At 36.8% G+C, this 23,080-nt stretch overlaps 1 protein-coding gene across 13 annotated transcripts in view; it reads right to left on the bottom strand.

Moving 5' to 3' along the window:
- The window catches only part of foxp2 (forkhead box P2), a 525,031-nt gene that overhangs the window by 65,124 nt on the left and 436,827 nt on the right, over positions 1–23,080 (bottom strand). The window lies entirely within an intron of this gene.

The following is a 23,080-nucleotide window of genomic DNA, read 5'->3' as shown; positions in this document are numbered from 1 at the left end:
GGAACACTGGAGGATATAAATTCATTTGCCATTTGGCTGAAAAGTTCAATACTGAAACTAGGACCTTTAATTTAAATTTGTTATGAGAAACATATCACAAGGTTCAACATATAAAGGTGCTTGATGGTCACCCGAGACTTCAAATTGGATTGATGAGTACGCCCTAAAAGCAATCCTAAAAATGTCATGGTAATACTTCTGACAGAAACCAAAACTGTATGGTTTATTCTGACTGAAAGCTGATCTGAATGAACATGCAGTTGGATAAAGAGTTTTCAAAAACAGATCAAGCTTTCTGGTCTGAATCATCTGAGTCTGAGCGCATCTAAAAATGAACAATGTCACTGCACAGTAATTCTATCTAAAATTATTAAATGCTTTATTTATTGTTTTCTGTAGCAAAAAATTTTGATATCTGTCATGAGTAGCTATGTGTACCTGCCACAGTCTGCACCTGACAGCAAACAATTAAAAAAGCAAACAATTTTAATTTATTCCTGTCACAATGCATTGCGGTCACCATCACTTATTTGTACCACTGACAACCAGTAGTATCTTAAGCATCAAATTATTTCAATCAACAAAACAAAGGAGAATTAATTAAAAAAAAAACTAAATCAGTCTCACTAGGAAATGTCTATAGGTTAACACACAATACCTAAAAAGCTTCTCACATTGGGATATTCTCTGGATTCTTAAGAACATTTCATTTGGAGAGGGGAAAAACAAAACAAAAATAAAAATTACTATTACTGTAGTCAGAAGGTTTTTACACTTAATTAGATGCAGTACATGTACAAGAGAATTCCACTGGAAAACTCACTATCTATGGTACTATGATACTGTAGTTTTGTATTAATTAAGATGTTGGATGATATTGGGGAAAAATAATAAATAAAATTCTTTCACTATCTAGTTAATTCATCTCAATCCTCCTCCTCCCTAGAGTACACAGCCCAGAAACGGCTTCCTCACTCATCACCCTCTTGACCCTTTCTGTCTCATTGAGTCGACACTGTTAATTTACTTACCAATTAATGACATCCATGGTAGTGTTTATCACGATAGGAACAGGAGTCTACTAAAAGCTAGTGATGAGACCACCAAGACTTATTTAACTAAGGTGCTGAATAGCAATCAAGCCCATGCTAGCCCTACAATTCTATGACCATGAAATAAATGAATCCCCTACAAATTTACATATACAAAATGTTCTCAAGCTGCACAAGTGTCAAAAAGTACTGTAAATTGCATGGCTTCAGAATTCAAAAATGGAATGACTAATTTTAAACAAGCTGAAATGTTTGCAGTTTAAAAAATATATATATGTTTTCATGTCAGATCTTCCCACGGTAAATCTCAGTCAAACCAGTGTAACTTATCTTACTTAACATCATTCTTTTTTCACATTTAAGATGTGTTGTGAAGACGTCTGCTCTAAAAATATATTCTGCAAAGGAAATACAAACTTTCAAAACTCTGTTTAAACTAATAATATTTTAATATGGTGCATAGAGCTCTGTAAATTTCAATCATTTAAATGCAGCATTAGTATATGCAGCTAACAATTTGTGGTCAGACGTTCCCTCTTCACTTCAAAGTTCACATTACAAACAAATCAGACTTAACCATATAGAGTCATTGTACATTCTCTTTTTCCACAATTTTTTTTTATTACAGTTACTTTCATTGAAATGTTTCCAGTGTTACAGGTAATGGGAAGTCCATCAGGTCAGGCTCTTCATAGCCTGACATGCAGTAAATTACAAGTGCTTCAAGCAGTTCAGTGAATTATAGTTCATCACTTCGAAAGGTTTCCCACTACCAAGCTACACATATCAGATCTGCCAGTTAGGATCCAATTAACACTCTGGCCAGAATAATCAGATTGCATGTGAAGAACCAGTATAATTCGTTTATTGCTTCCATGTATCTTCTGTCTGTAGGTAAATTTGTTGCAGCTAGATCAAAGCTCTGAATCACTTTTCTCTTGCCTTTAGGATATATATTTTAACTTCTTTGCAATGCAATGATGAACGATTCCTGTTATAGCAATTTACCTAACTTATCCTTAACGTAATACACACTAAAAGTATCACTTGTTTTCTGCAGTTTAACAATTTCAATAAATACAGGACTATCACAAAAGCTTTGTATTTGTTTTCTACTAACTCCTCATTGTTCATTCTTGTTAATAAAATATATGTATCTGTTTTGCCTTAAAACATCAAACAAAAATATATCTTTTTATCTTATATTATTAATTCTAAACTACAATCTGCTCTTAATTTCTACATCATAATTGTGGGTGTGGAATCATTAGACTTTATTATGATTATTTTGCAAATGATTACTCTATTGACTAGTTTATCAATCAATTAAACTAATGACTAGTTTTGCCCAAATAAGTGAAATAGTATTATGAATGAATGTGTGCTGTGTTTAAAATATTGAATAATATATTGAATTTGAAAGCTTTAGGATATGAAAAAAAACTAAAAACAAAATTAAAATAAAAAGACAAACAAGACAGATCTGCTAACAATAAAAAAAAAATTCTTGATTAACAATGAACTTATTAACATAACTTGAAGTCAGCAGTCCAACGTGAAGTTACACCAAATACTTAAGCTTTTACTTAAGTATTATAAACATTATAATGAATCTACTCTATGATACATTGCACTTGTATTTATTTTTTTTAAATCCACCTTAAAATTGATAAGGATGTTATTCATAGACATCAAGAATATAGCTGCTAAGCACATTTGGCATAAAGCAGCTAAATAATGTTTATGTAAAGGATAAATGATACCAACTGACACTGAAATCATATTGCAGGAGTCAAGCGACTCATATCTTTCAAGAGTTGGGTAAAACCAATCTTTTGCACATCTGCAGCCGCACACCATTAAATAAGTTACACTTTCACTAACAGATCATTTTTTTGCTGCTGACTTTGGTACAGCTTCGAGCTTTGTTCTGAAGAGGCACTGACTGAACTATAGCATGATTTTAAAATTAATATTGCCTGGTATTGCCATCATTAAAATTAAATATTTATTAATTAAATATGGGGACAAGCAGGGTTGGCAATGCATGTAAACATTCACTTTAAATTCTTAATGTTCATATGCAATTTGTAATTTTTTCAAAAGCAACCCACTAGACATCTTAATCAGTAGCTTACCACACAAGTCTTCAATTAATCCATTAAAATCATGTGCAAAAGTTTCTGTGCAACACATACAAGTTCTTTGGGAACAGTTTTTCTGCTAAAATAAATTACTCTTTCCAGCGAAACGAGGGTAGCAGGATGGTCATCATCCTTTCATCTGAGAATGTGCAAAGAGCCCAGAAGCTTTTAAAGATGTGCAAATGTTTTTATTGTTAAAATCAGGATTTTGCTGAGCTGCACAGTCTGAACAACTGGCAATTTAAACTTCAGTAGAAATGATTGTTTCTTTTTGAAAAGGCCAGCTTCCTAGTAGCAGCTCCACTGTATACAGGCAAAGAGAGGAATGCGCCGATTACAGCGCATTGCCACACCTACCACACAACAAACTATCTGGATTGGGACCCAAGCGGGTGACACCTTAGCACCACAGAACAGACAGCTAGTTGTGTATTGTTATGCTGAAATCTTTTTCCAGTTTGCATCAACTCGTCAACTGTGCTAGAATAAAAAAAAAATACATCTTACTGAGTCAATCTGATCATTTACTGAATGTGATTTAGTTAAGATTCAACAATTGGAGAAAATATCTAAAAATACTTTATAAAAGCTAACCTATGTTATACAAAGTATAAGATGTTGTTGCTGCTCAATTATGAGAAAATTATGAGAAAAATCTGGCAAAAGGTGAAATGACAACTCTCCCCAAAATAACTAACAAGTGTGTCTTATTTGGCTAGACTATGTCATGAAAAGTAATTATACTTAAGTGCACTAATAGTAGTCACTAACATTAATTTCTCAAGAGTTTCTCAAGCTTCACAATACTAAAAAAACTACCAGTATTGTTGAAAATCTATACAAATGTAAATGGATTACTTACTATCAGCATTGTTGTCTTGTCAGGTATTATATACCTGATATATTACACCAGTTATGCTTATTCTTCAGGTATTCTTGTATTGGGCGTGTGTAGTTTTGGAACACCATCTGTTTTTTACACAATAAACATTTTCTCAGATTTTTGGGTGAAATACTCACATACAGAGGAGAATTTTGCCTGATGTCTGGAGAAACCTTCTTCTGAATGTGGTGTGGCTGCCTCCATGACCAGTTTGGTTACAAACAGTGCAGAGTCATAGCATGCCAGTGTATAATGTGAAGAAGGGGCAGGGACAACTAGTTGATTAAGAAAATACAATTCGATTAAATTGTTTAGTCAATTACATTGATTAATCACAACAGCCCTAAATTCTGTTTTTACTTCCCCTTATCACAGTTTCCTCTTATTATCGTAGTAACAGCCACTTACAACCAAAGAAAATCATACTGAAATATTTTAAAATTAAATGCAATATGTTGCTATGCAAAATGGGCACATACTATATATTTATAAAGTAAATACATTTAATATTTTACCATTTTTCCTGTCAAAGAGATATTTTCAGTGACTCCATCCACAAACTATTTCTTTTATATAAAAGATAAAACTGCAAATAATTTTAAATAAAGCTCAAGTCAGGCTTACTGTGGATCAGCTTAAATAAATTTAGACCCTTTTTACTCTTTTTTTTCTGCTATCATACTTTTGCAATGCCCTATAACAATAAATACATCCTTAAAGAGTGACATCTGCTGAAGATTACACTCAAAGTTTTTGTGGTCTTTTTGTCTACAATTAACCATTCTAAATTATGCTACAGATTTTGTTTTGCTTATACTCAGTTTAACAACTGCTTTGGGTTTTCATCCAAACAAGCAATTATTAGTTGAGTTGCGTTAATTTACTTAAACTACTTACATTACACTATTTGTATGTTTCAGGGACTAAATGAATACCTGCAGAGATCCCCAGATATTTCTTGTGGCATTATCTTAATAATTCAAAAAACAAAGTCATTCTTGTTATACTTTGAACTTTGCAAAAATGATCAACATTCTTTGTCATAAGGAGCACTTTCAAAACTCTCTTACTGACACATGTTTTTTCTAAACTCCAGAACAAACATCTGCACTGTTACACCATATAAAACTTACAGTTCATAATAAAATTTGTCAGATGCTGGCCTTTAAACTAGTCCAAAACCTCATTAAGTAACAGACACCAAATACTCTTTCAGTTCGGCAGTGCATGCTTCTTATTAGGTCTATTTGATAGGCACAATCTTATTGATATTTAAATCTGTACTAACGATCCACCTGTTGTCTCTGGTGCCTTTTTTCACTTACTAGATTCAGTAGCCTCTTACTGACTTTACTGGTTTGTAAAGGTTCATTTGGTACTTAACCCTAATGCCCATTATTGGGGCATTTCCTATTTTTATATATATTTAATGTTTTGATTTTAATTTAATGTTCATTTTCAGTATTTGACATGGGATATTTTTCTTCAACACTCCAAACAACATCTTCTGACGGTTCAATCTGTTAACATAACTGCTTCAAACAAAATGTCACTCCATCTTAAGGCACATACCAACGCTTGTTTTGTTCTTTCTAAAGTGTTTTCTGATGATAGTTGTGTAGATAAGGCATTGATTGCTCCAATTTGCAATGTACAATACATAAAGCACACACTCAAATGAGCATACACATTAAAAACACCTCATTAGTTACATACAAATGTCTAAAACTAGAAGAGCTTAAAGTATTCTGCTAAAAGCTGCAAGTACCTGTCAGTCTAAGTGTTTATTGTGTGCGTTTTCTCTTGCTATATTCTGATATCAGAATATTTACAAAAAATGCCAAAACATACAGCGTTTGCAAGACTCTTTCCCCTGCAGGGAGAAAATGCTAATAGTGTTATGATGAACATTTCTTTGCTATGACACTGGCAATTTTACAGCAAGTACCTGGGCTGTGGAAACACATTTTGCTTTTGAAGAGTACATTTTATATTTCATGTATACAAATATGACAGTGGTAAAATACTGTAGTTAGTGAAAGAACTGATTAAAAGAAGATGACATTTATAATGCAGTAAATCGCTTTTTTTTAGCAAAATAATTCCAACTATATACAAAAAACTGAAATGGAAAGCTGATTATTTTAGGCTGCTCGTCACAGATTTCAAAAAAGAAAGACTAGTGAAAGCAATAATCATATTTAGGATAAGCAACATCCTACTGTAAATGTAATAAGAACTAATGGATGAGAGCTTCCACTACATGACAACCACAGCTCTTAGTTAAATCAAAGACATAACCCTGGATACAGAATCAAAAAACACCTTGTAATTTGGTGCATTTGATTAGGAGTGTTCATAGTAAAATGCATTTTTAGCATATAATACTGAACAGAAATGGAACAAATGCTGACATTTTACCAAGGTATCCCTCCTGGCATAGGAGTCAAACTCCAGTGAAAACTACCACCACTAGACCTTCAACTTGTTCCATCAAAATCGCGTACTCATTCTACAGCATGATGCAGCATGCCCAGGAGAGGGTTTGGACATCCATTTTGCATAAGGTAGATAGCCATTATTAAAATTCAAGACAAATTTAGTATGCCCAGATGTTCATTTTCAAGTCGAAAGAAGAATGACATACATAAACAGCAGCACAGGATCACTGCTCTGGGATGCTAGTGAATCTGTATGACGGCTTCCAAGCTGGGGCTAAATTTCATATTCTCAGTGGATTTGTGATTATTTTCTTTATCAGGCACTCTGGCAAGCTGAAAAAAGCGCATGTGAAATGAAATAAATGACAAACAGTTCTGTAATTGGTATTTGTAAACGTGGCCATTAATGCATTGACTGGATTCTAACATAAAAAATGTATTACATTTTCTAGTTGTGGCTACATATGTGTAAATGCTTCTTGTACAGTGCTAACAAAGAACATGGGTTAAGTTCTTATAAAATGCTTATTCAACAATGTATTGTGATTGACCACAAACAAAACTATGTTTCTAGAAGGGAGACAACTGTGTGCCAAGGGAAATCCTTACACACAGTGTGATGGTGATTGTCTGTCTTTGGAGAGGGTGTCGACCTTGTCGGGAGGTTTACTTACCTCGGCAGTGACATTCATGTCTCTGGTGACCATTACTATGAAGTTAGTAGAGGGATTGGGAGAGCATGGGGAGGTCATGAGGTTGCTGGAAAGTGGTGTGTGGCATTCCCCGTATCTTTGCAAAAAGGACAAAGGTCTAAGTCTTTAGAGTCCTAGTACTTTCTGTTTTGCTATATGATTGCGAGACATGGATGGTATCCAGTTACCTGAGACAAAGACTGGCAGAGGTGTGACCAGAACATCATGTGTGGGTGGGCAAAAAATATCCATCTATCCCCATTTTTGTAGGGGGGTCAAATAATAACAACATAGTTTTATATAACATATAAAAGCAAAAATTGTGGCATAAATCATAACCTATTGTTCAATAAAATTAACAGAGGCAATGGAACTTGTATTATTATTCTTTGTGAACAAATATACTGTAGACCTACATCTCCAAGGTAAATATCAATAAAGTCAAATGTATACAACATATGAGAGCAAGAACACAAACGTGGCTCATTGTAGTCATTAGGGAGGCTATAGAATATCAGTTTCCAGTGTTTAACCTGGATATTATCTACAGGACCAATCTGCGGTTACTCTTGGCAAATTCTGAAATAAATTCATTCATGTCTAGATTTTCTGTGATGTTCTTCTCATGTGCCAAAATGACTAAATTTCTCTTCCTTGAATGCAGCATTGTTTGGAGTGAGAATGCGGTTCAAAGTAGAGAAAGAGCTTTCGCATGCAGCTGAAGACACACCAATGATGAGTGCTGTGACATTTAGTGAATGCAACATTGGGAAGGCCTCTTTGTACTGCTGAATGCATTTGCACGCTTCAGAGAGATTAGCATCAGCTGGCAGTTTATTGATCAACATTGCTTTTGCCACAGCAGTTTCATTTTGCAAGCTCATGCTGTTTGGCTCTATGCCTGCAAGTGCCTGAAGTGGTTTCAGGAGCGAATGATCAAGAAATAATTCTGATTTTGGCAGGAGAAGCGATGTGGCCCTCAATAATTCAACACTTATCTGACAGATTCCGGTCTCCATTTCCACAATAGCTCTATCAAGAATGCTGAACATAGCCCTTTTAAAAGTCTGATTAGGAGCAATTTGTTCATCAGAGTTACCATGCCCAAAGGTAGACACGACAATACTATCATCAAGCTGTGAATTAACTTTCCGTTTCCTTTTGAGCAAATTGGTAGGCCTACTTTCACACTGAGAGAAATGCTCCTCCCGGAATGAGTCGCATCTCATCTCCTTCAGTGTGGCCAGTGAAGCTGTCACCAACTCCCCAGCCGTGCACAAATCCACCGCATGTGCCTGTAGAATTGCTTTGTCAGCCTCTGCTACCTCTGAGAGAAGCCCCCTTATAGTTTCCTCATTGTTGACAATGGACTTTGTGACATCATAATGACTGGTCTAGCGTATTTCTAGAAGTCTTTTCAGTGTGGGTGTATTGTATCTGTGTGAAACATAATGTCTGTGACAAAATGTGTTCAATGAATTTGACCAGTCAAAGAACTTCTTAGCCAGAGGTTCCGATTCCATTGCATGTATCACTGCTAAATGGAGCTGGTGGTGGTAGCAGTATACATATAGAATGTACTTACCAACTTTGTTTTGTAACAAAGCCTGGACACCACCCCTTGCCCCAGACATTTCAGAAGCACCATCAAAACACTGTAACCTAGCGCAGAGAGATGTGACAGAATTTGGTTACAAATATATTCAGCATCAAGCTGATTCAGTTCAATTAAGCTAATCGGGTGTTCTTCAGGGATGGAGTTCTGGACAAATCTAATCACTACAGACAAATTCTCAATGTTACAGCGATCCCATGGTACCATCACTTTTAATGCAAAGTCCAGAAGAGTCGTCTTTTTCATATATTTGGTCATTTTGCGTTGTCTGGGATGTATTTTACAATTTCTGCAAGTTTGACATCTTTTTTGATTGTATAATCAAAGAACTTAAGGAAAAGTCCTTCCTCCCCACCTTTGTGATTTGTGACCACGCAGAGCCAGTTCATTGACTGCAAAGAACTGAACGGCCTCCCCAGTGCTTTTCACATAATATCCATTCTTTTCTATCTGGGCTTAACCCAGTAGTTGAACTATGCTTGCATCCGTCTCTGCCCGGCGCCGATACTCTCGCTATGCAGACATGGCTCTGACGTGCGAGATACTAGACACGTGTTTGTGGAAGCCACCACCGTCTTTTTCTAGAGCTTTTTTCCAATTAGCATAGCCGTGTTTGGTGAATACGTCCTCACGGTCCGAATTGGAAACACTAAATTTGCGGCAGGCAAAGCAAAAGCTGGCATCACAGACAACAGGATATTAAAGCCATGGTCGAGACCGATACCAGCTCGCACTAAAACATCTGAGTGTCTTTCGGAATGCGCACTTGGGATAATTAATCAAAATAGGCTGTGATGGGCTATCCATATTTAAGTCAGGTAGGCCGGACTGTATATTTTGTTGAAGGCAGAGGGTTGGAGTAGCTGACATGGGTGCAGAGCTGGAGGATTGTGTAGGCTAATCTACATCTTTTGGAGTTTCAGTTGCTGATGTGGGTCCGTGTTGCAGTGGAGCCAGCAGCTTGTGAAGGGACAGAGGTTGAAGATGTCTGCTTTTTAATAAGCCACCTACTGTATACATAGCCTTTGGTGTTACCAACCAGAAAATAAAAGAAGAATGGAACGTATACGCTGTTTTAATTAAAGAATGCGGTCAACAGGTTCAAAACGTGCTACAAAATGTGCGGCGAAGTAAACTGAGCAGCACGGTGCGTGTCTAATTGGAAAGCAACCCAGTTTTGAAAATCAAATGTTATTCTTCTTCAGAGTTTTCATTGAATATACAGAACATTTCGCAGGGTGGGCATGGCTTGTCTGTGGGGGGGGCAGTGCCCACCCCAGCCCCCCCATGGTCACGCCTCCGAGGACTGGGCTCTTTTGGTATTGGGTCACTTCAGAGAATCCTTGGATACCACTGGTTTGACTTTGTGTTGAATGAGTGATTGCTCAAGGAGTCCTGAATGAGGCACATTACTTGCATTGTGAGGTAGCGTCACTTATGGCACTATGGGCATGAGGCGCAATTCCCCGAGTGTGATCCGGCTTCCAGGAACCTAACTGTTGTGGACCCGAGTGGTTGGACCAGGCCAACGAGACACCCGTGTAACACCTGGCTGCGGCAGATAGATGGTAATTTCCAGAGGATGGGACTGGACCACGTGTCTGCTTGGTGGGTTGCCAACCAGGATCCCAAACTGTTTTGACATGTGGTGGGTGTAGTAATGCGCCTTAAAAGTGCATATTCCCCAATCTGATCTGACCTACTGGTTTATAGCCTAAAATGAAAACACGCCCAAAAGTATTTTTTTCAGCTTTCAGTTCAATGCAACCTATAACATCCAAGTCAAAGATACTGTATAATATCAACAATTCAAAAAAATAATAGCTGGACAATATTGTGGCAGAGATTTTCTGAACAAGTGCAAAAAAACAAAACAAAAAAGAAAAAACACTGTCAAACTATTTGGTAAATGTACCACCTAGTTCTTCAGGTTTTTTTTTCTACCTAGTAAATATTTTATTAAAATAACTACTTCAGTTGTATTTACTTCTTTGTCTTGTCTTTGCACAATGTCTGGTTTGTGTTTTAATTTGAATTTTTTTTTATTTTAATTTTCATTTCACATTTTTAATTGTCTATTTGCACTTCATGTTGTTACACTGTGGGCCCTGAGCTTCTCAATTTTGTCTATCTGTATACTTGCATATGGTTGAGCTCACAAAGTTCGCTTTGACTTTGATTTACTTAAATGATGCACTAATGGTTACCTACCACCTACTTGTACCTTGCTGTTACTATAGCCAAGTGAACTAAAATGAAGAAAAAAATTTGCATTTGTCATGTAAAAACAAAAAAAATGTTTCAATCCAGTAGGCAGTGAAATAGAATGTAGACAAACTTCTCTTTCAATCAAGACTTTAAAAATAGACCAAAAAAGTGCAAATGATACTACTGTAATTCTGTAAAAACACTCACATATGATTCACTAGAAACAAACATGAAAATATTATTATATTATAGAGACAAAGACACTCTATAGGACGTAAAGGTAGAGGTAGAAGAAATAAAAAAAAAAGATGCACAAAAATTACAGTGCATGTTAATTGCTCATGATATTGGTGATAAATTTCAGAAAACCCCTTAAAGCAAAATTTATTCTAGGGTTACTATAAATAATGAAGCATAACCACCAGCGGGGAAGGCGATGTTGTTCAATTGCTGATGACTATTTGGTTGTTGCTATTAGTTCTAGGAGATGGGGTCTCTAACATACTGCCAACATTGTTACACCTCACAGTTATTGTATGACTGCTGTCAAGAGATGTGTTTGTGGAACCTGGGATTTAATATAAAAAACCCTGAAAATGAGGTGAGGAGCAGGTGGGAAAATGCTAAATGTGAACAATCAGAACAAGACAAATATGCTTTAAAAGCCAATGAGCAAGCTTGAACATATTTGAAAAAGGAAGGAGATGGAAAGGGGATAGACAGGTGAAGGCCACAGAATATCTAAGGAAATACAGCAAACTGTATTCAATTTTCTCTTTTTCAAATAACAGTTTGTCTTTCTCTATCCCCACATGAACATGATAATTGTCAATAGCCTCATTCTGAGTAATCTGGACCCAATTAAGCTGATTTACTAGCTTCACATTAAATGGGAAGAACTACTGGTTAATCAGTTAACTAAACAAAACATTCACAAACCCATTTAATGTGTTTTAGCTTTGCAAAAACTTTGCTTTGAAAGCAAAGCAGGAAAACAGCCCTGGACTACCGAGTCAGTCGTTTTGTGCAAAACTGGACGGTACACTAATACAGAAGTCAATAGTTCTTACTAAAATGTGATGCAGTATTTCACATTCAGGGTAACTGAGAAACAAGACATTCAGACAGAGGCACTGTAAATCACCCAAAATGTTCTCAGCTTACTGATGTTATTACAACAAGAAGGGTCATGGGCCTGCAGTTATCTGTGATTGTATCTATATGTGTCTTTCATTTCAGAATACAGCCATGTAATTTAAAGCAGTGCTTTTGTACTAGCTTTAAAAAAAATTTACTTTGACATTAGAGTTACAATTGATTTCGTGAGCTGTATGATGAAGGAGAAAAAAAAAAACTATGCTATAGTGTACACCACTTGTGAAATGTTTTACATCATTATAATCATTTTCATAATGCACTTGAATATTTTAACTCCCTTTTGAAACAGTCACATTTTCCATTCTCCTCCTACATTATTTGTATATTTACAGTTCAACATTGGCAAAATGTTCAATTAATGTATAGGTACAATACTGAAAACAAAAAAGTTTTACATACTTTTACATAAATATTCAACCTATCTTGAACCTAAAATTTATAATGCATTAATAAAAAAAATAATTACTTATTTACAGTTAAAAGATTATCTGTCTGCACAATCACAATAGGCTAACTTAAAATGTAATTGTACATTTTAACTGTAATAGACCTGTTGTGACTTGGACAGTACCATTTTTTTTCCAAGTATAGTTATCATATTTAAAGAATACTACTGATGTGTACAAATGTAAAGAACTTCATGGAGATTATTAATGCAACCAAAATGGAAAGATGTGAAGGTTATTTTGAGAAAAGGTAAGTAGTCTAATATTTACAAAAATCAGTATTGTGTTTCACTTTTTTAAGAAAAGACAATCAAAACATGTGTTTAATTACTTCGCTTGTAAGAATCATTGTTAAAAGCAGCTTTACCTTCACCAAAAATGTGTTAGTACACCCTGATCTTTTCAAAGCTTTTATACAGAAATGTACATATTTTAATCACTAAACCATAGTAACAACGGCCCATCTCTTAAGCAGGGGTATAGTATTGGCGCTCTTTAACTACATATTGTGTCGTCAACTACTTTTATCTAGCTTTTGGATATTTATTTCCATTTTTTCACTGCCCGTTCAACAAAGATAAAATTTCATATACATGCAACCTGTATCACTTTCAGGACTCCAGACTGTGACTAAAATGGAGACAAATTAGACAAAAATGTAGTCCCCATTAGTGTCTGACACAAAACATTCTTTTCTATAATGATTTGTGACTGATAGTAAGGTGCTATATAAATAAAATGTATTATTATTATATAGGTACATCTTTAACCACTTTAACTTCCAAATACACAATTACTCACATGCACACAAGTAAAGGGTCAGTATACAGGCAACACACACATCATCATTGTACCTGAGTTTCTTTATCACAGAATGAACAGCAGCTGCTTAATCAGTTGATCAGTTAGTAGATTGCTATATGAACATAATTTGCATCCACAGCGGAAAGAAATGCCCAGTAGAAAGCAATTTATTGTATAAGGAGGAACAGTTTTTAACAAATCGTGAAAGTGAGATAGACACAATGACTAATGTTTCTGATGTTCCTGAAGCACGTTAAGTAATCATACTGCTCAGACTGTACTACTGAAGCATATACTGAACACAAAGGTAACAACAGACATGAACAGTGATACATTGAAACCCAGTTGCAAGGTGAATATGTACACTGATGTCAGATGTAACGAATGTCTAATTTTACAAGCATTAAAATGAAATTTGGAAAACCTCTGTGTGAAATGCCCTAAAAAAAAAAAAAAAATCGGGTCAGGTCACTGAGGTGGTTTTTTTTTCTTTCACAAGCTGGGCATATCTCATTTTATTAAAAAAATAAATGGCACCAGAAAAACTTTTTAGTTTAAAAGGCAGCACATTATAATAAAAACCTTCTTAAAATTGTAAAACCGTTCACATGTTAGGTGATCTCATAATAATGAAGTGTTTAAAAAACAATCTTTATTAAAAGAAGATAATGCATCTACTGGTGTGTCTTCGACTATGGGTCAAAAATCACATAGTAAGGTTAATGTAACTATTGACAATGCTGCATCTAAATGACCATCTATAATAAGAAATTCATTCATCAATAAGCTTAAATGACACTTTAGAAACTATTGGCTTCAGGAATTTCCTTGGCTTAGTTATGATAAAGTTAAACAAGTGAGGTATTGCAATTTTTTTGTAAAGCCAGTCTGTAAGTTGCAGGGAAATGCTTGTGATTATGTAATTGCAAAGTGTGCCTCAAAGAATACAGCTTTAGCCAGGGCCACATCTTATGCCTCTTGTAAAAACTGCGGAAAAGGATTTTAACAAATTGAAAATAATGCAGCCTTCATGGCCGCGTGTGCGGAACTGCCACTCACAAAGTATGCCTCCCAGATCTTGCTGATGAAAAAATAACAGAATGGATGTGTCAAAAACATATTACACTGCATGCACTTAGTTTATTGGGTGCCATTGCAGATGAACATAAACCACAAACACTGAGTGGGGCTTCAAAGGCAAATTACATCTTAATAATTATAGACCGTGGAACTGATACATTTGGTAGAGATAAAATGATTGCATAGTATTGACAGATTTCTTTTGGTGTACCATCAGATTAACTGACCTTAAACATTGCCATTCTCAGGGAATGCTAAACACAAAATGGTTATAGTCATCCCTCGGTATACGCAGGGTATTGGTTCCTCCACCCCCCACGTATACCAAAATCTATGGATGTTCCATAGTCCTTCAAGCTCAAGTATTTGCAGCACTAATATTTCCCCAATTTTCACCTTTGTTCTACTTTGTTGTGTGAATTCTTGATTCATTCTTATTGACCTTATGGCTTACTTCAGCGCTAACATGCCACTTTTCAAAAGATCTAAGATTTGTACCTTCTATTCAAGAGATAGCACTTTATGCTCCCTCTTAAAGCCCACTTATACTTGGATGCAGGCAGCTGCAGAAGTGGTTACGCACAGACAATGCTCACTACGGTCTGTTTATAGTTCAAGCATTTGGTGCAAAGAACTGCATGACACTGAGCATTTGCACAATCCCTTAAGTTTTTTCTTTGTCTTTACATATAGATCTCACAGATATTTTCATTTCTGCCTGTACAAACTTTCAACTTGGCCCAGGCAATTTCTTGATATAAATCTATGGAGATTTGGCTATTGTGTGCTTTTAATGTTAGATTGTGTAGGTGTGGGTAGCGACACTTCACACAAATGCTCCTCCAATGAGCACGTTTTCTTGTCTAGTGCGCACACAGGCATGCAGAGGGCTGCAAGGTTATAAAATTCTGGAGGCATGTAGTCGCTGATATAAGGGTCTGCGTAAGAGTACTGATGATGACATTTATGCCATATGTTCCCTACTGGACCCTTGCGGTGTCTTGGATATGGCAAGTATAAACGGGCCTTTAGCTTTTGACTTCACACTGATCAAGTTGCTGCACTTTGTACCAGCCATTGCTACTACCAATTGGATGGCCCTGCTGCAATTGATTGCAGCTTCTGGCCTAGCTCCAACAAGACGATCAAACTTGACTACAAAGGAAATAAAAATTGTACCAAGGTTTATGTAGGTGAAACAGTAGAAGGATCATTACTGAGTCTCAAGGGGCGAAGGCAAGATGTGTCCGGCTGGCCCTTTCTCTCCCTGAGATGGAGCCCCATAGGGTACACGCCTACATATCCTTCACAGATTTAGCATAGTGCTCAGATTGCAGCAAATTCAAGTTTTGCCTTTGGGAACTTCCTGGATTCTTTTCCCTCCCGAAATATTTTTGATCCATGGTTTGTTGAATCTTAATGCAGAACCAGCGGTTACGGATGTCTGATTTCATTTAATAAATCGGACCAAGCTAACTGGTAGTAAGATAAAACTTGTGCATTTAGGGCAGACAAAAGCAAATTAACACAGGTGCATTAGGCGGATTAGATGCACTGTTATGAGAAGAGATAGGAGAACTTTGTACTTTCATTTTACTGTTTAATACATATATAGGAACTGGCAATGTTAAACATTCAAAAACATCTTCCAGTGGTTCAAAAAGGACTATGATGCTCTGCAGCTGGTATGGAAAACCCTGTGTTCCAACATTAAGTGTGAGCTGAGAACAATTTTTGTGGAGTTAGGATGTATAGCCTGCAGTTCTCCAGCACTAAAGACCCAGAGATCGCCTCATTTTTACCAGGCACTTTTAGCTTTCCTTTCTTGAGATTGAAATATGGGATGAGAACATTTCATGGCTGTAAGTCTTCATATGGAGCACCTTGCTGCCACCTCAGAAAATACCGATAATAAAGCAAGAGCAAGGTGTATGGAACAGAAAACAGAGCCTGATGTTTGTGATGTTCCCCATCACTTTCTTCAGGACCTCTTGGGAGAAATCTAATATCTAAGTCTTATACTTTAAAAGAATTTGCTGATTTTGCCTCAGGATGTGACTACAATTAAAAGCTGTGTTATGACAATTAAAAGTATAAAGTAAAAATAGTCTAGAAATGGAAAATTCAGTAATGCATACAACACACAGAATTAGAATTGCATATTCAAAGTCAGGATATTGTCCATGTAAATGATGCATAGAGTGCTGGTAGAGAGATAGACAACTAAAAAAAGTGGCAAAAGATTTAGTGGTGGCTATAGCGTCATGACACTTCCAAACATCCAGCTGAAAGGTTTCAATTCAAAGTTTTAGAGGTGATCTTAATCAAAAGACTGAAAAATAGTGGAAGAAACAGAAATAGAAAAAAAGATTTAGAGTTAGAATAGGTGATGAATAGCAAGGTAGTTCAGGAAAGACAGAGGTAATTCAAAGTTTGTGTTCTGTCACGATCCATGGCCTAATGAAATCTTTACCTATAGATAGGATACAAATGACATTCTTGCAAAATGATGCACAACCATCATCCAGACTGAGTGGAGAGCACTGAAATTGTTCATAAAAGGCCTGTTTGTAGAAATGTAATTTATATGGGACTATCTTGAAAAAAGTGCTTTACTCCCCAGATTTCAGGAAGGTTTTGCATTTAGTTGAGATCAGGCTTGTGCAACCCATATCAGTGTGTGAACAAATTTTTTCTGCACAAAACAGAATAAAATCAAAACTGCACAATTTACTTAATGTCTCAATGTTGGAAGATTTAGTATCCTCAGAATATCCTTCACCTGAAGAATATGACCCTGAGCCATGAGTGTGGTGCTGGTTAATTTCAGTCAAGAAGGAGAGGAGACCAACAATCAGAGGAATCTATAAGACATCTACAGAAAAATTGCATATCACTCTCTAGGGGCTTAAAAAATGTAAAGGATGCAACATACAGTGGTGTGAAAAACTATTTGCCCCTTCCTGATTTCTTCTTCTTTTGCATGTTTGTCACACAAAATGTTTCTGATCATCAAACACATTTAACCATTAGTCAAATATAACACAAGTAAACACAAAATGCAGTTTTTAAATGATGGTTTTATTATTTAGGGAGAAAAAAAAATCCAAACCTACATGGCCCTGTGTGAAAAAGTAATTGCCCCCTGAACCTAATAACTGGTTGGGCCACCCTTAGCAGCAATAATTGCAATCAAGCATTTGCAATAACTTGCAATGAGTCTTTTACAGCTCTGGAGGAATTTTGGCCCACTCATCTTTGCAGAATTGTTGTAATTCAGCTTTATTTGAGGGTTTTCTAGCATGAACCGCCTTTTTAAGGTCATGCAATGGCATCACAATTGGATTCAGGTCAGGACTTTGACTAGGCCACTCCAAGTCTTCATTTTGTTTTTCTTCAGCCATTCAGAGGTGGATTTGCTGGTGTGTTTTGGGTCATTGTCCTGTTGCAGCACCCAAGATCGCTTCAGCTTGAGTTGACGAACAGATAGCCGGACATTCTCCTTCAGGATTTTTTGGTAGACAGTAGAATTCATGGTTCCATCTATCACAGCAAGCCTTCCAGGTCCGGAAGCAGCAAAACAACCCCAGTCCATCACACTACCACCACCATATTTTACTGTTGGCATGATGTTCTTTTTCTGAAATGCTGTGTTCCTTTTACACCAGATGTAACGGGGCATTTGCCTTCCAAAAAGTTCAACTTTTGCCTCATCAGTCCACAAGGTATTTTCCCAAAAGTCTTGGCAATCATTGAGATGTTTCTTAGCAAAATTGAGACAAGCCCTAATGTTCTTTTTGCTTAACAGTGGTTTGCGTCTTGGAAATCCGCCATGCAGGCCGTTTTTGCCCAGTCTCTTTCTTATGGTGGAGTCGTAAACAATGACCTTAATTGAGGCAAGTGAGGCCTGCAGTTCTTTAGACGTTGTGATCTCTCGGATGAGTCGTCTCTGCGCTCTTGGTCGGCCGGCCACTCCTGGGAAGGTTCACCACTGTTCCATGTTTTTGCCATTTGTGGATAATGGCTCTCACTGTGGTTCGCTGGAGTCCCAAAGCTTTAGAAATGGCTTTATAACCTTTACCAGACTGATAGATCTCAATTACTTCTGTTCTCATTTGTTCCTGAATTTCTTTGGATCTTGGCATGATGTCTAGATTTTGAGGTGCTTTTGGTCTACTTCTCTGTGTCAGGCAGCTCCTATTTAAGTGATTTCTTGATTGAAACAGGTGTGGCAGTAATCAGGCCTGGGGGTGGCTACGAAATTGAACTCAGGTGTGATACACCACAGTTAGGTTATTTCTTAACAAGGGGGCAATTACTTTTTCACACAGGGCCATGTAGGTTTGGATTTTTTTCTCCCTAAATAATAAAACCATCATTTAAAAACTGTATTTTGTGTTTACTTGTGTTATATTTGACTAATGGTTAAATGTGTTTGATGATCAGAAACATTTTGTGTGATAAACATGCAAAAGAATAAGAAATCAGGAAGGGGGCAAATAGTTTTTCACACCACTGTATACCAAACTCTCTACTACAGAATTAAGGATAATGCACATTTTACTTTAGTTAATAAAAAATGTTTAAAGAAAAAAAAAGGGAAAACACAGACCATAGCTTTTAAATTAAAGACCTGCCTCCCCCCATCATTCACTGGTCAAGAGTCCAGTCTTTAATTCATTTATATTTACATTTACTTATTTGTTTAAAGCGACTTACAATATTTATGATACAATTGGTTACATTTCTTTTGTTTTTCCAATTGGAGCACAGGCAGGTCAACTGACTTGCTTACAGTCAGCGTTAGTAGCAGGATTTGAACCCACAACCTCAGGGTGTGAAGTCCAAAGACTTCACACCTACACCCCACTAACCGAATGTGGTGTGTAGTGACGGTCCGAGAAAGCATTTTAATCTCTTGTTTTCAAGGAAAAAGGTAAAAGCACAATCCCACGTGAACAGGCTGGTTGTGGACTACTTTCATTTTACAAATTTAATAAAAATATTGTAGAAAAAAATGCATGTATTTTGCACATTGTAAGCATATAACTGAATGATTTGACCTGTGAATAAAGCATCATGAATAACACAAGATATTTTCGCGTTGAAATCGTAATTGAGGAACTCCAAGCACTTGATGAAAAGATTCAGAAACTCCTGTCCCGACGGAAATACCTGAGAAATCTGAAGGCCCGGCTGTTGGATAAACCGTCCTTGCCATCTGGAACCGGCGAAACATCAACCCCGCGTTGTGCCGACCTCACCCCCGCGTCTCGTAGGAGCGACGCCGCTGCTGACCTCGGTGGATTTCAGCTATGCAGGCGGGGGTTCAAGGCCAGAGCACCTCCATCGGCACAGGCGAGCATTTTATCTCAGAACCGGTTTGACCCTCTACGCGTCCCCATTTCGCCTTCAGCACCTGGTGATGTATTACTGGTAGGTGATTCCATCGTTAGAAACCTTAATGTCGCATGCCCTAATGCAAAATCGTTTGTTTCTTGTTTTCCCGGTGCTCGTGTACGAGATGTAATGAAGCGTGCGCCAGCAGTCTACGAGAAACACAAGGAGAGGGCAGTTGGATCAATCGTCTTGCATGCCGGCGTAAACGATATAAGGCACCGACAATCAGAAATCCTGAAGGCTGACTTCGCAGCTCTGATTAGAGACACGAAGGAGAGGACCCCATCGGCAAAGATCTTCGTTTCGGGTCCACTACCTCTCGTCAGACGATCCAACGAGTACTACAGTCGTCTGCTAGGGTTGAACAACTGGCTACAGGGTTTCTGCAAGAAGAAGGATGTCGGCTTCATCAACAATTGGAATCTCTTCTTGGAAAGGCGCGTCTCTTCAAGCGTGATGGCCTGCATCCGAACAGTTTCGCGCCGGGTCCTCTCCGAAAACATATCGAAGGTAATTCGTTTTTCTTGACTATCTATCTCTGCTCTTAACCCCTTCCGAAATAATACTGCTGTGCCAGGACATGATGAATGTTTAATAGAGTCTTCCGTTAAAGTTCACACCATTAATACTGTAATAAGCAATCTCAATGCACGTAGAAAACCTAGGAAATACGGCATAAACTCCAATAATCTAATTAAAATCACTATTTTAGAAGAACAATGTATTAAAACTATAAAACAGATCACAGATTAAACAAAAATATACACAGAGCGCGCTAATAATAATAATTTAGTTCCTATTCCAAATAACAATAACGCACATAGTACTCATCTCTGCACCTCCAAACATTAAATATGGCACTATTAAATGTCAGAGCTTTAACTAACAAAACGTTTTTTATCAACGATCTTATTAGTGATAAAAAAATAGATCTTATTGCACTAAATGAAACATGGTTGAATTCAGATGCGCGCAGTTTTAATCGAATCTGCCTCCGGATTACAGTTTTACTCATTCAAACCGCCAGGGAAAAGGGGCGGATTGGCTAACATTTACTCGAGCGATTAAAATGTAAAGATGTCAGTTTTGGTAAGTTCAAGTCCTTTGAGTATCTCGCCGTTGTTATTCATGGAGATTCTCAAGTTCTAATACTATCCGTGTATAGACCTCCTAAATATAACGCGCGCTTTTTGAGGAATTCTCTGACTTAATGTCAATTTTAATTACTAATTATGACACACTCCTAATAGTTGGCGACTTTAATTTTCATATAGATAATCAGTGTGATCTAAAAGTAAAAGAATTTATGAACCTCCTGGATTCTTTTGATTTGAGACAACTCATAAATCAGCCTACACATAAAGCAGGTCATACATTAGACTTAGTGATTACTAAAGGACTGAAAGTTGATATAAAACAGATCATTGATATTGGTCTATCAGACCATTTTCTTCTACTTTTAATATAGAAATAATGATAAAAACACTCATGAGAAGCATATTGTTAAAAACGCTTCTTTGATTCGCAGCAGCTTTAAAACTTACAAACATTTTAAGCAATCAGTCCGTTTATAGTGCCAGCTATAATAGCGAGGACAATGTAAATAGTAAGGTGGAAAGATTTAATTCTAAAGTGAGAGCTGCTGTTGACATAGTTGCACCTGAAAAGACAGTGAAAAAATCTTCTAGCATTGGTATACCATGGAAGACCCAAAGAGTGTCTGATTTAAAGAGAACATGCCGTAGAGCTGAGCGTCAATGGAGGAAGAGTAAACTTACTATCCACCACGAAATATTAAAAGTCAAAATAACAGAATACAATAACACTGTCCGTCTTGAGAGACGCTGCTATTTCTCTAATATTATAAATAACAATGCTAGTAATCCTAGAGTCTTATTTTCAACAATTGATCGCCTACTAAACCCAGGTAGCTCAAAGGAATGCCTCCTAAGTGCTTCCAGTGAAACCTGTGAGGCTGTCGCTGTATTCTTCAATCAAAAATTAATGATATTAGAAATAACATAGTATATCTCCCCAACACTAAGGATCCCCTAAACCCCAACATCCTGTTATAAACAAATTAAACTCTTTCACTAGGATAGATTTACCTGATTTACAAAAATAATATCTCAATTAAAACCCTCCACCTCGTCCTTGACCCGATACCAACAAGGTTTTTCAAAGAAGTATCAGGCGTGCTAATTGATAATGTTCTTGACATAGTAAATTCGTCACTAGATACTGGGGTCTTCCCAGACTGTCTTAAGACTGCTGTAGTTAAACCCCTACTTAAGAAACATAATCTTGACCCCTCGCTCTTGAAAATTTTAGACCCATCTCTAACCTGCCCTTCTTAAGTAAAGTTCTAGAGAAGGCAGTCATTATGCAGTTAAATGACCACCTAAATAAACATGCTATTCTTGATAAATTTCAGTCAGGTTTTAGAACAAATCACAGCACAGAAACTGCACTCGTTAAAGTAGTAAATGACTTTGGGTAAATGCAGACAGAGGCCATTTATCTGTTCTCATCCTCTTAGATCTGAGTGCTGCATTTGACACCATTGATCACAACATTCTTAGAAATCGCCTTAGTCAATGGGTGGGCCTCTCTGGCAGTGTCTTAAATTGGTTTGAATCCTACCTGACAGGGAGAAAATATTTTGTTAGTTGTGGGAATTACAACTCAAGACACATGATATCCAATATGGTGTTCCACAAGGCTCTATCCTGGGTCCGCTGTTATTCTCAATCTACATGCTTCCGTTAGGTCAGATTATCTCAGGGCACAACGTGAGCTACCACAGCTATGCTGATGACACACAGCTGTACTTATCAATAGCACCTGATGACCCGATTCTATTGATTCACTAACACAATGTCTGACTAGTATCTCAGAATGGATGAATAGTAATTTTCTCAAGTTAAATAAAGAGAAAACTGAAATTTTAGTGATCAGCAATAATGGATACAATGAGGCTATTAGAAATAAACTGGATACATTAGGATTAAAAGTCAAGACGGAGGTAAAAAGCTTAGGGGTGATTGTTGACTGTAATCTGAATTTTAAATCACATATTAATCAGATCATTAGGACAGCATTTTTCACTTAAGAAACATAAGTAAAGTTAGACCTCTTTATCACTGAAAGATGCTGA

Source organism: Polypterus senegalus, chromosome 8, assembly GCF_016835505.1.
Source record: "Polypterus senegalus isolate Bchr_013 chromosome 8, ASM1683550v1, whole genome shotgun sequence".
Taxonomy (NCBI): Eukaryota; Metazoa; Chordata; class Cladistia; order Polypteriformes; family Polypteridae; genus Polypterus; species Polypterus senegalus.
This window is presented reverse-complemented; position numbering and strand designations above follow the sequence as displayed.